This window comes from Zonotrichia albicollis, unplaced genomic scaffold (genome assembly GCF_047830755.1).
Source record: "Zonotrichia albicollis isolate bZonAlb1 unplaced genomic scaffold, bZonAlb1.hap1 Scaffold_104, whole genome shotgun sequence".
Lineage (NCBI taxonomy): Eukaryota > Metazoa > Chordata > Aves > Passeriformes > Passerellidae > Zonotrichia > Zonotrichia albicollis.
The window spans coordinates 61,704-76,842 of NW_027428341.1; the positions used below are offsets into that span (position 1 = coordinate 61,704).

The 15,139-nt window shown below is 37.6% G+C and overlaps 1 protein-coding gene across 8 annotated transcripts in view; it reads left to right on the plus strand.

Moving 5' to 3' along the window:
- The window catches only part of LOC141727343 (N(6)-adenine-specific methyltransferase METTL4-like), a 52,683-nt gene extending 38,668 nt beyond the window's left edge, over positions 1 to 14,015 (plus strand). For 4 of the 8 annotated variants that reach the window (XR_012578361.1, XR_012578367.1, XR_012578366.1 and 1 more), the window contains one exon: positions 8,756 to 14,015. The gene's annotated coding sequence lies outside the window, so the exon portion shown is untranslated. Of the gene's footprint in view, positions 1 to 2,048; positions 2,116 to 5,828; positions 6,010 to 8,755 lie in introns of all 8 variants that reach the window. The other 4 variants (XR_012578364.1, XR_012578369.1, XR_012578363.1 and 1 more) reach the window with 2 other exon arrangements.
- Positions 14,016 to 15,139: the final 1,124 nt, after the last annotated feature.

The following is a 15,139-nucleotide window of genomic DNA, read 5'->3' on the forward strand; positions in this document are numbered from 1 at the left end:
ACAAATTACATGGTTGTTGCCAGTCTTTTTTCTTTTTCTTTTTCTTTTTCTTTTTCTTTTTCTTTTTCTTTTTCTTTTTCTTTTTCTTTTTCTTTTTCTTTTTCTTTTTCTTTTTCTTTTTCTTTTTCTTTTTCTTTTTCTTTTTCTTTTTCTTTTTCTTTTTCTTTTTCTTTCTTTTTCTTTTTCTTTTTCTTGTTCTTTTTCTTTTTCTTTTTCTTTTTCTTTTTCTTTTTCTTTTTCTTTTTCTTTTTCTTTTTCTTTTTCTTTTTCTTTTTCCTTTTTCCTTTTTCTTTTTTCTTTTTTCTTTTTTCTTTTTTCTTTTTTCTTTTTTTTTCTTCTTTTTTCTTTCTGCAATGGGTTCAAGCTGTACCAGATCTCCTTTCCTGTGAAGAAAGTTACCTCTGCCTGAATCGCCCCTATTGTTGCAGTGCTAAAAGTAAAGCCTCAGCAATTTAAACAGGAAAGTGTCTCATGATTTGGAAAAGACACTAAATCTATCAGGAACCAAGGGGCTTGGGTTACAGATGTGTGACCCAATAGATGGTGAAAATCCATTTTGATTCATCTACTTGTGAGGGTTTTTACATCACACTCTCAACTCAGATGTTCTTTTTTTAGAAGATAGAAAAGCTCTTTGTCTTTTAAACTAGTGATATACCATTATTGAATGAATGTGAGTTCTATTTATGTTTGACTGAAGTGCTTTTGTCGTGGTCTGATCAATCCTTCCTGAGGCTCACAGAAGACTTCCAGCTGGCTTTGCTGAACTTTGCACTGTCTTTACTGCATGACTGTGATTAGTAAGGGAAGGCTTCAGAAGGCTTTGCTTACCTTAGATATTATTCTCCATTTATATATCCTGAGAGTTATGAATTCACATGACTGTAATATCATTTTTTCAAACCCTTGTGAAGATTATTATTTATTATAGGCAGGGTAATAGCACAATTTTTTATACTATAACTAGCAAAATTGCTGAAATTGAGTGCCTTATTTTTGCCAATACTTTTGACAGATACTGCTGTGCTTCCTATACTTTTTATTGCACAACATAGCAGCATGTAAAATGATGGAGAGTGTAGTCTAGTGACTCCAAATGAATACTTGCTCAGTCTGAGACTTTAATCAATGTAAAAATACGAGGTTTTTATACTGAAAGGTTTCAGCTAACTTCTGATTTTTGTCTGTTTTTATTCTGTGATTGTATTTGGAAATTATCTATCATCTTTGAAACAATTATAACTGCATAGAAATGAAATTCTACTGCAAAGGATGGTAGCCTGGTGCTGCATCTCCCTTCCCATGTGTCTAAGAGCCCCATGTTTAACTTGCAGCAGTATTTTTTAATTTGTCTGTCTGAGGCAGATGCCGATGTGTAACTAATATCACTGAAATATACGAATGCATTTCCATAATTAGTGTCTTGTGAGGGTAGATTTGGATTTAATGCGGGATCCAAGTCTTAAGTGTCTTGCAGATTGCAATATACTGATTAATACTGTCCTCTCAACCAGAACTTAGTTTAACAGCCACCTGTTTCCAAAATATCCAGAAATCCACAACTGGAGTAGCCCAGCAGTTAAATCTGAAAAATGAATGAAGTTTGATGTACACATTGAAATTTAACTATGCTTGTAAAAGAATATTATTAAAGCTGGGGTTGGTAAACATTTGGAAATAATTTTGAATATTTTTATTCAGGATGTATTCAGCCATTAAAATTGGCCCTCCAGGTAACCTTTCATACAGCACTAATATTATTTAAAAGTGGAAAAACTGAATAATTAAATGACTTTAGGGCACAATATTTACCAGATGTAATCAAACAGAGTTCAAGAATGAAGAACAATCAAAATTTACTTTTCTGTATAACTGCTTCCTGCAGCAGGGAAAGGTTTGCTTTCATTGGCCCTCCTTAATTAAATTCTCCATGTATACCATGCTGAATCCATACTCACCCAGCAGCAGCTAACCTAGACAAGAAGAAAGTAAGAACACTGGAATTTAATATAATTTCTTCTCTTTCTGTTGTGTTTGCATTTGCACAGTGCACTTACCCATTTCTTAGGGGAGAATCCAGAAGCAATTATCAGAGGCTTGCCACTTCTGAGAGAGGTATGCAGGAGAGAGAAAAATGAATGTTAGTAGCCAGAGCTTGTTTGTCTTTTGCTGTAGGAATGTCAGTCAAATGCCAGCAGCCTGTAACCCTGCGATGAAGCAGCTGCCCAGCTCTCCCACTGTTGCTTGTGCTGTATATCTCTGTGTCTTGGTTTGTTTCTGGATTGGGAATTTTTCTCACCTGATATTTCACAGAATGAGAAGGAAGTCAGAAGATTATTACAGAGATGGTGCCCTGCCAGGCAGTATCCAATTGAAGTATTGATTAGGCTTGTGAGGGCTCCACTGGACCAGAAATTCTTTGATGCCCGAGTTTGCTGCTGGTGTCTGGAACAAGTTTTATCTGCAACAGAAAACAACATTTTTCATTTCTTTTAACAAAGTGCTTACAAATTGACTGGTCTTTGGAAGGCACATCAACAAATTTTAGCCATGTCCTTGGACCGGCACTACATGGTCTAAAGTGATGGTGCAAGAATGACTAAAATTTCAGAACTAGAAACATTAAGCAATTCCTGTTTTATTACAAGAGGTCTGAAAACAAAGTCATAGGATTGCATTTAAAAATAGTTTTCTATCTGAGTGGAGCAAAGAAGCAAGCATGTTGTGTGTAGAAATCTGCAGTAATTGACTCAGACCTGTGATTCTCCTTGAGCAGTGACTAAGTTCACCCTACTGGGGATGGCAGAGCCATGATTGTCTTCTTGCAGACAGATGGCCTCCCACACTTTATCTGATTGTCAGGAGAAAAAGAAGGGAAAGAATTGCAAGGGCAAATTACTATTACTTGGATATGGAGATTTTTGTGCCCTTTCATGCACTGAACGTTGTTTATTGCTACACCTTCTGCAATCCTGTTGCTAACAATCACCCATCTGAGTTCATGCATGGTCACAGCTCTCTTGGACAATGTGTCTCCTTACTTTGTGGTATGTCTTCTTCTGGTTTGCTATCAGCCAACATTAGTACAGCCCTGAGACAAATGTGAAGAGGGGGATACTTCTTGTCTTGTGCCTACTTTTGAAAGGGACCAGGAAACTCAAGGAGGAAAGCCCTCCTATCTGATTCTACTTACAGCTCAGGATCCAGGCTTTGTCTTTGTATTACAGAGAAAAATCTCTGCGGAGTCAAGACCAGACCCCATCCTAAGCTGCTTTCCCTGATGAAAAAGGAAAAGTACTTCAATATCTTCTTGGATTTAAGTGAAAATATTACCTTTTTTTCATGTATAGTCTTAGATAAGTACATGCAATTTTGTAGTATATATTTTAGAGTGCTGCCAAAAGCACTGTATTGTACTACGTGAATGCAATGGCAAAGAGCTAAAGCCTATCTCCTTGTGTCAGATAGGACTGCTACTGGCTAAAACCATTCCTGGCACTATCCCACACCTCTCCATCCCACTGCTGAGTCCCTGAACTTTGTCTTTGACTCTTCCTCTCTGGTTCTCATACAAGTGTGAAGGAAAAAATCACAAACCTAGTTGTTCTTAGGAATGTATAGGGAATGTTCAGTTTTCAAGTAAAATATTATGCACCCCTTCCCCCACTCCCTCCCCTTATATAAGACTTTCTTTGGCTTGCATAAAATCAGCCAGTGGAATTTCATCCATAGGAGAAGTAATAAATCTGCCAGGAAAGCTCATTAGTTTAATTTATTATGATTAAATACAAGGATTGTTCACTTCACTGTTTCATCAAGGATTATAATCAAGATTTTAAATGTGGCCAGAAGGGACATTTCAGCCAGTGAATCAGTCCAAAAGACAGAAAGCAGGTCTTGTACAGGAAAACATAGTTAAATATGCAAGTACAGTACGTCTGTGTGTGAATCTGAAATATAATTGCATAACAGTCTCGACATTTAACATGAAACAATTCTAGGAGGGACTCATTTGGGGATGGAGGCTGAGTGCCATTATTTTTCCTCTCCTTAGAACTAAGTTTAACATATAACCTTTTAATAGAAATATGAGCAAAATAAACAACTAATTCTTTGTGGTCCAAAGCTGTCTGGACAGACAGATGGGTTTCAGGGAAGATTGTTTTCTGTATTCCTTGAATGACCTAAAATATTTCCAAAGCAGATTAGTGTTTTAAGGGACCATTCACACTATCCAATCATCTCTCCTAAAATTACTGCTTATAGAGCCCGTGACTCAGCATGTGTTTTCTAGCAGTGGCTCGTGAGAGAAATGGTTTATTGGTGGCTGAGGATTGCATCTTTCTTCCTTAGAATGCCTTTAACCATTCCCTGAACCTGTGGGCGGGATTCACTCATGGTTTTGTCCTATCATCCTCTTTTTTTCTCTTCCTCTTTTCCTTTAAATCTTTCCCAACGTAATCCCCACCTCCCCAGTGTGTGTGGGAGCTATCAGTGAGGCAGGTGCATGCCAAGGACTGGCGTTTCACCAAGTGTTTGTGCATTTCTCTAGAAAAACAGAGGAAAGTCAGGAACTGCCAGAGTGAGTCAGACCTCTGGTTTCTCTAATCCACCATTCTCTGACATTAGGCACATATTCCTCTGAACCATATAAATTCTCTGTGCTGTTTTCTTGTTTCCTTCTCTTTTTACAGGTAAGTTTAGTCCAGTCTGTGGAACTATGGGGGGAAAAAAAGGTAGTAGCAGAATACAATAGGATTTCAGTTGAAGGAGAAACATATTTCTGGGCTGTTCCTTTTTCATGAGGGATATTTGCTGATGCCTGAATGCTATAATGACAAGTGCACAACATTCCACTTACACAGCTAGTTTGGGCACTTAGCACCAGTGACTGTATGAGCACATTGAGCAAGTTTAGGGACAACCTGGAAAAAAAATCAGGAAACACAAAGCAAAGGAAGCACAGAAAACAAGTTTGCTCTAGGATTTGAACCAAGTACTTTGACCCCTAAAATCTGAAGCAGAAAATCAGATTAAACCATGATTAAACAAGAGGATATGTTAAAAAGGTATGCATTTACTTGTTGAACATCACTTAAGAACAATTAAGATTGAAAGTTAGCAAAACTTGAAGAAAATACCCATATGGAAAGAAAGGATATATTTATTACATTTTTAATCAAATGTAGCACATTAAGCATCATTTGTGTGGCAGAGGAGAACTGACTGACAAAAATCCAAGAAAATAAGATTTTGTAGGAAAACTTCAGTTTGTGGAAACTAAAATTTGGAGGGTGTAACTTAAGCCCTGCTTAATCAAAGCCGAAATTTTTGTTCTAAGCTCAGCCAACGTCCCCAGATACCTATTAATTTGGAGATTAGGCTCCCCTGGGAATGGGACTTCAGGTGTAACTCCCTTGATGCTGGCTCATTCAGGCTGAGGGCTTCAGCCCAAGGAGGAATCTGCTCCTGTGGAGGTCTGGGACAGGAGTGAGGCGGCTGCTGCTGCAGAGATGACTTTTGGGCAGCCAGGAGCAGTGTGAATGCACTGCTGTCTGTCTCACCAGACACCTGTGCTGCACAGCAGCTGTGGAATGGCCTGCCACAGCGCATGGGGACGTGCTGCCCATCCCTCTGGATGGCCATCCTTCCAGCCAGCTCCATGTTTCAACTTTAGCAGCAGGTCCTGTACTCAGCCACCACTCTCAGGCCTACAGGATGGGAAATGTGGTTGCTCTTTTGTGTGGGCTTTTTATCAGATGGAGCCAGGTGGTGCACGTTCTACTGCCATTAAAATGCAATTCTCTTCAATGAATCCTTGCATGTAGGTAGGGACTGCCACGTTAGATCATTTGCAAGTCCTGCCACCATCTGGGATTTATGTGCAGCGTTACTCAAATGATACATGGTGCACCCCCAGGAAAATGATGGCAACGAAGAGAATGTACACTGAATGCATTCATCGACCCTATTCCTAGGAGGAGAAGCAGAATCTGTTTGAGCCTTCTGGTAATCGTGTGTGGGTTTTTTTTTTCCTTACAATAATGATTGTTAAAAAATCATTGTGTGCATTAAAGTTCATTTTACAAGAGAGTAAATGTCATGAATGTATCAGTGAAATATTTTCAGGGTTGGGCCCATGTGTCTGTCTGATTAAAGAAAGCTTGAGTTTTGCAGGCAGTCTCACATGTGATGAGGTGGTTGTTATGGTAACAATACATTTTTTATGAGTTGTAATAATGACAGAGCAACATCTTTTAAATTATCAGGATTTAAAGTTACAGCTGCTTTGTTTTGCCTTCCATTAACCCCTTAAAATAGTGAAATATTTTCATGGCTCTGTGGTAACATCTGCATGCTTTTCTTGAGTGTGTAAAAAAAAAGATCTTTAAGAAGGTGTATACCTCAAATGAATAACAACTTTCATTGTGCCTCAAGAATATTGCTTTTTCCATACCCACTGTGATTACTTTTTACTATTTTTTAAACAAGTATGTTTCTTACAGTATGACAATCTTAAGTGTAGCCAAAGCGCTGGAAGGATTCCTAGTGTTCCCAAAATTAATATTGATGTTGCAGTAATTTGCTGCTAATGTTTTTGGGTGTCTTCTGGGAAGAAATGGAACTTCAGTGATCCTTGTGACTTTCCTAGATATCCCTGCTGGAAAGATTTGATTTGATTCAAGGTTTATTCTTCACTACAGCCTGCCAGCATGTGCACATGCTCAAGACCACTGCTCACCAGAAGTCCTGATGATTCTGCAGGAGCGCAGAGACTTTTTTCTGAAAGAAAAAGGACTTTTGTCTTTAGTGGAGAGAGAACAGGGATTGCATTCACACATAACTCACATTTGTCACCACTCATGTATGAAGCAGAAATATCCAAGGATTTCACTCTTGTGCCTTCTTTTAGGCGCGGTTGCCCTCAACACATCCAAGTCATCCACTTAAACAGCCCATCCCACTGCTGTTGTTGACCAGGAAAATTTTATTCCTTTGGATGAGACAGACTATACTAAAGAGAAATCATGAGCAGCTTAAAAAAAAACTAGCCATGGCTAAGATATTTCTGGAGTCAATTTGTGAGACTTTATTCTGGAGTGCGTTCCATTCACACACAGGAGCTCAGGGGTTTGGTCTGCACTGAATGCAGGGCTCCTCTACTTGCTGCCTGAGGAACAAATATTTCAGCTCACTAGGTCTCCTTTCTACTGATGTTGCTAATATGTGAAAAGGAATTGTGGAAGAATAGCACAAATAGAAGTTATCTGTAGAGAAAACCAGAAGTAGAATCCAAGAAGAAAACACTTTTCCTCACTGTTAAGGAAGCCACACATTTAAATTACAAAAAAATACAATGTAGAGTTTGCTTTTATGTGTCCTGTGTGTCTAAAAAATGTTTTGCCTGTTTCTGAAAGTATTTAAAAGAATATTTGGTCCTCTGTTGCCGTCAAGCTTCTTTACCCCCTAGGCCATTTGTTGACAAGCTTCCATGTATCATTGCTTCTAAACACCTAAGAGACCATTTTAAATGTTAAAAAACTCCATACCCATCTGTTCTTTGAATAAATTTTAATGAAAGGAAAAAAGGCATTTTTTATGTAGAATTTTACCTGAAGTGGATCATGTTTTGTTCAGAACTCATAATCAGTTTTTCTGTCCCTGCCTCCTCTGTTTGAAGGTGAGATATACTCAGTACTCACATTCCTTTTGGCATGTAAAGTAAAATGTCACTCTTAAACTGGATGAGATTCCCCTTACAAAATAAGAGAAATCATCATAAGAATTAAAAAGTCCATTCCATAGTTATTATAGTTGGAGGTTTTATTTTTCTTATGCGTTCAAACAAGTGGTACATTAGTGTATTCACTGCTTGAAAATAACCATTTTCTGATTGTCTTCAACGGATGGATCATTTGATTGAGGAATACCAGGAAAGACTTTATATGTAGTTTGTGGGTGGAACAAAATAACCTTTGTCTACAAAATCTGCTTTTAGTTTAATTCTCAGGACTGAATTAAAAAGTATTGCTCTAGCATACATATAGCCTGTATATTTAATTTCATACTTCATGTGATATGAATGTCATCTGATACACACATGCAACTTCATCAGTTTGGGATTTTTTTCCTCCTTCCCAGATTTTTTGAAGGAGGACTCTTTGGAAAATGAGACTAAGATGTGAAAGGACTGCAAAGATTTATCTTTCCAGGAAGAGTCCTTAAACATAGAAGTTACCAGAGCTAGAGTTCCTAAGGATTCCAAACTTGTTGAAGGATAGGAGTAGAGTTTTTTCTTTTTCTTTTTTATTTTTCTTAAAGAGCAGTGGTTTAGAAAGAAGTAGAATGCAATTTAGCTGAGAGAAATGCAAATATAGATCAGGATAATTATGTACAGGTGCAGAATGGAGAATAATGCAGGAACACTGCAGAGGAGATTATTAATTACAAAGGTTCACAAGATGAACATGAGTCATGGTGTTGTGGTAAAGCAAGCATCACATTATAGTGTATATAAACTAATCCACTACCCCTCAGATATATGAAGTAATAACATCCTGTGGTGGCACAACCTCCACTGCAGAGATGTAGCTTGTATGGGTATTAAATTTAGTAAGTGTATGAATGACCAAAAAAAAAAAAAGTATATAAATAAACCATAGAATCATGTCAGATCTAAGATTGACTAGATGAAGTAATAGAATTTACTACATATTTCTCATTTTTTACAATTTTTTTCAATCTCTTCCCGCAGGTTTCCAATTCAAAACTGCAAAAAGAAGGAGAGACAAGAAGGAAAATCAATTTAATTTCCACATCTGATGCTTTTCAAAGACAGAGAATACTAAGTCGAGGAATTGACTTCAGGATGCGACATATTCTTTTAACAAAGCAATGAAGTGCTGAAATAGATTGCCAGGAGAATGCTGGAATCTGTCAGACTCCCTTTAAGAACAGGCTGGAGGGAAATCTGCTAGGAAAGACAGTTGATCCTTAGGGTGAAGAAATAACATAAATATCTCTTTGGCTCTGTTTTATAGATTTCTCTGAGTATTGTAGTGTGCTGTTTTGACTTAAAACACAATATCTATCACTCATGGCCTGTACAAAGCTAACCAGGTCTATGTGTTTTGATTTTCTTACACCTTGCTTTATTTGTGAATGTTCAGTAACAACTAGTAGATTCTGTAGCTGGTATTTCAGGAGATGGGGTAAGTGAATATTTCAAAGAAAGGATATTTAAAAAAACTGTACTCATTAAATAACACTAAGACTTTCACAATGAGATGATGCTATAGAACTGGAATAAAATACTCCAATATACAGACATATTAGCTTTAATCTATGGATTCTGTTGGCTACCCAACTGAAGACATTAGGCAAGTGGATTTTTTTTTAATTTAAAGACTCAAACCTTCTTAGTAACTAGATCTGAATAAACACACAAACTCCCATCCTGCAGCTGGAACAGAGTCAACTGTAAGAAGGGTTTCTCTGGGGTGCTGAAGATGTGCTGTAAAAGGTCCTTAAGATGAGTGGAAATACCTTATTTCAGTTTCATCTACAGTGCCTCTCAGGCAGGGCCAGTCCTCTGTACCATTTATTGAATGCTTCACTCAGTCCATTTGGTGACCAGTTAATCTCTTCCACACCATTCTTTTCAGCAGTAGCACTTCTTTGTCAAGTAGTTCTTCAATGATTTGGGCAGATATTGAAAACATGGCCTTTGGCAGTAATTGGAGTACCAGATACTGATAAATTTTTTGCAGTAGAAAAAGCACTTTCTCTCACCATCGTCCTTGGAATGTGTGAAATGAGGTGCAATGCAAAAGCAGTGACTTCACCTCTACTTTTTGGTGCCAAGGAGCAAGTGAATGCCTGCAGATGGCTCTGAGAGGTATATGAGGTGTCTGTGCACAGAATATGGTACCAAGCCTGGGCGAGGCTCAGGCATTGGCTTTCCTGCCTGACTTCAGTCACAGGCTACATGGATAACTGCAGAGGATGCTGGACAGCTGATTTCCTGGGCTGTAAGTGAAAATCCTTTAGGTACCTGCTAGGTGGTTACAACACCCAGCGAGAGCTCCAAAGGTTCCCTTCCAGTGCTGAGGTTTGCTCAGACATGGCGGGAGGATGATGAGAATGACCTCAAGGACTTAGCCCTTCCTTGGAGGGCAAGGAGGGCATAGATGTGTCTGTGTCTGGCCAAAGCTGTTTCTGTGTCCTTTACCTATTTTTCATTTATCTGTTACCTGTTCTTCCTCTCCACCTCTCTTTTGTCTAAAGAGGTACTTCACACCAGTTCAATTTGGTGTTTGAATTTTCCTGAAAATATAAGTTTGTTTTCATTTGCGTCTCTATACTAGATATTATTTACATTTTTTCTCTTTTCACTTTTCTGTTCTTTTTCTCGTTACCTCCTGGTATTTAATAAAATCCTAGGAAATTCATATCACAGCTTTCAATACCTATGGCAAAGCCCTTTTTCCCGGCTTAACTTGAACCACAAACATCTCTGACTCAGCTTCATGCTGTGGATTCTGTCATTGATCACCACATTTAAAAAGGGTTTAAAGTTGACTTGATCATTATTTACAGTGCTTAATAGTAAAAAATGTATCTTTTTGTAGATTTATCTTTTTTTAAAACTGTAACAAGATTTAGAACTAGATCTCGAAATTGTCTTTCCTTGCACAAATAAGGATGCCATTTTAGAACAACTTTTCCCGAAAGCCTGAAAAACATCTGTATAATCTGATTTTTCTAAAAGGTTGTAATAGTCCAAAAATTCTGATGCTAATCCTGCTTCTTAAGTACTTTTCTCCTACTTTGGACCATTTTTTCAAAGCAGCCCCAAAATACTCAGTCAGCCAACTCCATGTGATATCTCACACACATTGAACTTAAAATGTCAAAATGAGATCCATGTTCCTGAAAAACAGTAAAAACAGAATCATTTTTACAAATTCTATAATTTATTAGTCTCTTTTTTTAGCCTGCAGGCAAATAATGAAAAATTTAAGTTTTGTGTTCTTCTGCCTGGGAACTGCTTCACATCAGCAAGTGAAGAGTGAGCATATTACATGCAATGGTATGAAAGGCCAAGCTGTTGATTTCATGAGATAATGGTATGGCTGTTATGGAATTGCTGAGCAGAACCAAATTGCTTGCTATGAAGTGAGGAAAGGTATTTTCATATTTCCAGCTTCCTTAATTAGTTCAGCCAATAGCTGGTTTTGCTTTGGACTACATAATAACTTTGCACTGTTCTGTTTATTCACATAAGAAACATCTTGTTTTTTGATTCCTTTGACATGTTGCTAGACATAAGCCTCAGAAATCATATTCATGGATTCCATCAGCTTAAGGGCAGATGATGTTCCAGTGAAAGAAACAGGAACTGACTTTCCAAGGTGCTGAGAAGAGTATCTGAAAAATCAGGTACTAATAAGGAATCATGAATATAAAACTATGAATTATGAACCTAAATCAACTGCCACAGGAACTGTTCTCACTAAAATTGAAACTGTTGTGGTATGGGAGCCACAATTATTCTATGGTATTAGCTTTATAAGGATATCTTTGATGATCTGTCAGCTCCCGAAGTTCTGAACAACCCACAGGACACTTCTTGCTGACACCAGAGGCACAAAAGGGTAATTAATGAAAATCTCCAAGCGCTGAAACAATGAAGTTAATGAGATTTTGACATTTTGCCTGCCTGGGGTCAATGCCATTCATTTTGACCTTCTCTGGGGACTTAAGGAGGCAAAACAAATTAAAGCTGTGAGGAGTGAGAGCACCTGGCCTGTGCAGACGTGAGTTTTGGCTGCTTGTGGCCCCCAGGTGACAGAGTAAGAGGCAGTATCAGGTTTTAAAAAATTGAGGTGTTTTTTGTAAGATATCCTTACCATGCTTTGCTTCAGATCTGGCTGTGGCTGAAGAGCAGGTGACACTAAAAGAAAAGACCAAGACAGGGGGAGTGATCTCTTACAAAGATTGTCAATGCAAATCTCAGGGGGGCCGTGACTCAAAAACTGAGATATCCTGCAAAACCTCCATCCCTCCCCAAGCAGGAAAGAAGATGGGCAGAATGTGAGAAACTACTGTGATGCTTTGCACAGGCCATAGAGAGAGATTTGTAAAAATATGTGTTTTGTCAGCCTCCAGTTAATTTCAATATTGGGTTCTTATGCTACAAAATGACAATGTTATAAGAATGTCAAGTGCCTGAATGTTATGATAAGAATACATTATAATCATAAATATGACCATTAAAAACTGCTTATAACAAAAGAAAAATTTTAGAAGAAGGTCAGATAATCACTTACTTGGAAAGAGTGGCAGCCTTAAAGACAGTTGTGGAAAAAGTAGATGGCATTTAAAGAAAATATATTAGTTTGAGCATAATTTGTTATACAAAGCTTTCAGCCAAAGATAAAGGGTAACTTATCCACAGCTAAGTGTACCTTCATAACTCAACCAGAAAAATAATTCCAAATGTCTTGGATTCCAAATTTCAATTAGGACTTTGAGTGATAGCTAAACAACATCTTTTATTTCTTACAGAAGTGCATTGCTTCAACAGAATAACATGACACAGGTACTGCAGAGTTCTGAAAATCTGAAAGGATTTTTTTTGGACTCTGTTTATGTGTGAGTTGTTTCCAGCCCTTTGTACCCACTGAGAGTCCTGTACAGTACTGAGAACAGCCTGGAATCCCTGACAAATACCTGGTAGTGCCAACAGCTGGAGTAGGCAGAATGTGAACTCCCTGAAATGGAAAGTCATCCAAAAACATGTTTTTTGGATCCCAAACCTCCTTTACTTCTTAGTAGCTAATTAAATATTTCCATCAAAGTGAATTAATAAAATTAAGTTAAAAATTAATGTTGATGAAGTGCTTCACATACTCCTCTATGCAGGGTTTTGTATCTGTCCCTTATGGGAAAGAATAGCTGAGCCAGATATTATTTCCACAGTGATTTTTTATGCATTTTTGTGATGTGACAAATATTTGTTGACAGTTTGTTGCAGGTTGTCACTGTGGACCCATAGGCTTTCATGGAGCTACAGGACAGAGCCTGCAGAAAGAAACAGGACATGCAGAAATTGTGATTTCAGTGGAAAAACGGAATAAACTTCTCTGTAAATTGGTTAATTTACAGAGAAGACTTTGATGGAGCTTGTGGCACTCTTCAGGTACATAAAAAGCCTCTGCTAAGAAAAGGAGCATTTTATGGTACTGAATTCAAACAATGGCCATGGTGGTCTGGTTTAAGCATGAAAGGACTTGTATTTATTATGTATATTTCGACTCAACAATAAAATGCTTAGCTGAACTGGAAAAACTCCATTTGGGGATTTAAGGAATTATTTAGACATAACCTGTTAAGGCTTCTGTAGATGACTTGAACTGGGACAGGGGATGGACTGTGTCACTTAGAGTTGCTTTGAGCCCTGTGTTTGTGTCCCTGTGGTTTTCTTCCATATGTCCACTCTGCAGTAATGTATTATCAATATCAATCAATGAACTGAAAGTCTCTGGGTATGTGTGGTGAAACTTTGTCTTTGGTAGCAGGAGATTAACATCAGATAAGAGCTATGGTACTCCTGTTCCTATTTCCTAGTCTGTTCAACTGTAAATTAAATAGTGTCATTGATGTGCTGCTTGCCATGGGATTAAAAACACTCAATAAAAAAGCCAAAATAGTAGGGGGCAAAGGAGATTTCATGGAAGACCTGCAATTTTCTGTCACTTTGCTGCTTGGCACCTCCAAAAGCAGAGCCTTTAAAGTGTGGGAGAAACTAATTGTTCAGTCATTTTAATAGAGAAGCATCTAAGTTACAAGCAAGAGTTTTGCTGTTATGTTTATTTGGGGGGTAAGTATAGAAAACATAACATTTCTTCTTCATGGTTGTAAGAGATCAACTTTTTCTTTGCCAACTATTTCTCTCCCCAGCAAATAATATAAAAAAAAATCACAGTACCCTCACCATTACATTCACTGAATTCAGTAGAGCTGGTGGCTGATTTTAGGTCAATATTATAATTAGAGTAATATGGTACCATTTTATTTTAATTTTGTGGAGAACTGAAGCACAGGTGTATTCAAGGCTGATTAAGCCTGCAAAATTCTTTAATGAAATACAGAGTAGATATGTATAATTTTTTTGCAATATATTTCAATTATTTCAATGGGAAGTAGGTGTTACAATGTGATTTAGATTAAATGTATTTTAAATGTATCACTATTCGTTTTAATAAAGAAAACAGTACAGTCTATAAGTAATTTGAATATTTAGTCGTGTACAGAACAGGCAGCATAAATGAAGAAAAGAATGATACTAGAAAGATGACTCAACTCTTCTGTCACTCGATGTGTAAGGACGTGAGAGTGCATGGTACTTAATCAAAATCTCCAGAAAAAACTTGTGGAAGACAAAAGGAAAAGCATACCTCAACTTCTTTGTGGTGCTTGTTGAGGACTCCTGCAGATCGTGTGTCTTATGGAAGTGGCTGTCCTTGATTTTCCTGAAAAGGCAGTTCGCTCATGTGTCAAATTCTGTGCTCAACAGAGCAAATGTTCTAAGTTCAAAGGGAGTATTAATTATGTACTTAACTATTTGCAAATAGTACATCATGAATTTTAAATTGCTGCCATGCTCTGGGGAAACATGAAATGGTGAAGTTTTCTCCTGGAACACTGGGGAAGATTTCTGCCTCTTCTACTGGAAATACCAACACAGTAGGTTCCTGAGAAATGGTAGACAATGATGTTGTATTGCTGAGCATCCTTAACTTGCATCACTTGTTACAGGAACTCTGCATGTTTTGGCAGCTCTGAATAGAATGGATTTATTAGACTCCAAAAGACATGAAGCAAATGAATCCTGTAGATAACTCCATGGTAATTTGTACCCTATGAACGTTGATATAGTGAGAAATCCAACTGGTTTTGTTTATTGAATAAAACATCCTAAAAGTAGAATCCTTGGATTTATGCCCTATTCAGATGCAATATGCAGCCACAATTTACTCCCTATGGTGTTTAAAATTTTGGGTTGTACTAAAGATCACTGTTGTGTTTGTTTGTTTGGGTTGGTTTGTTTCTCTTTTTGCCCTTCTAAGAGCCA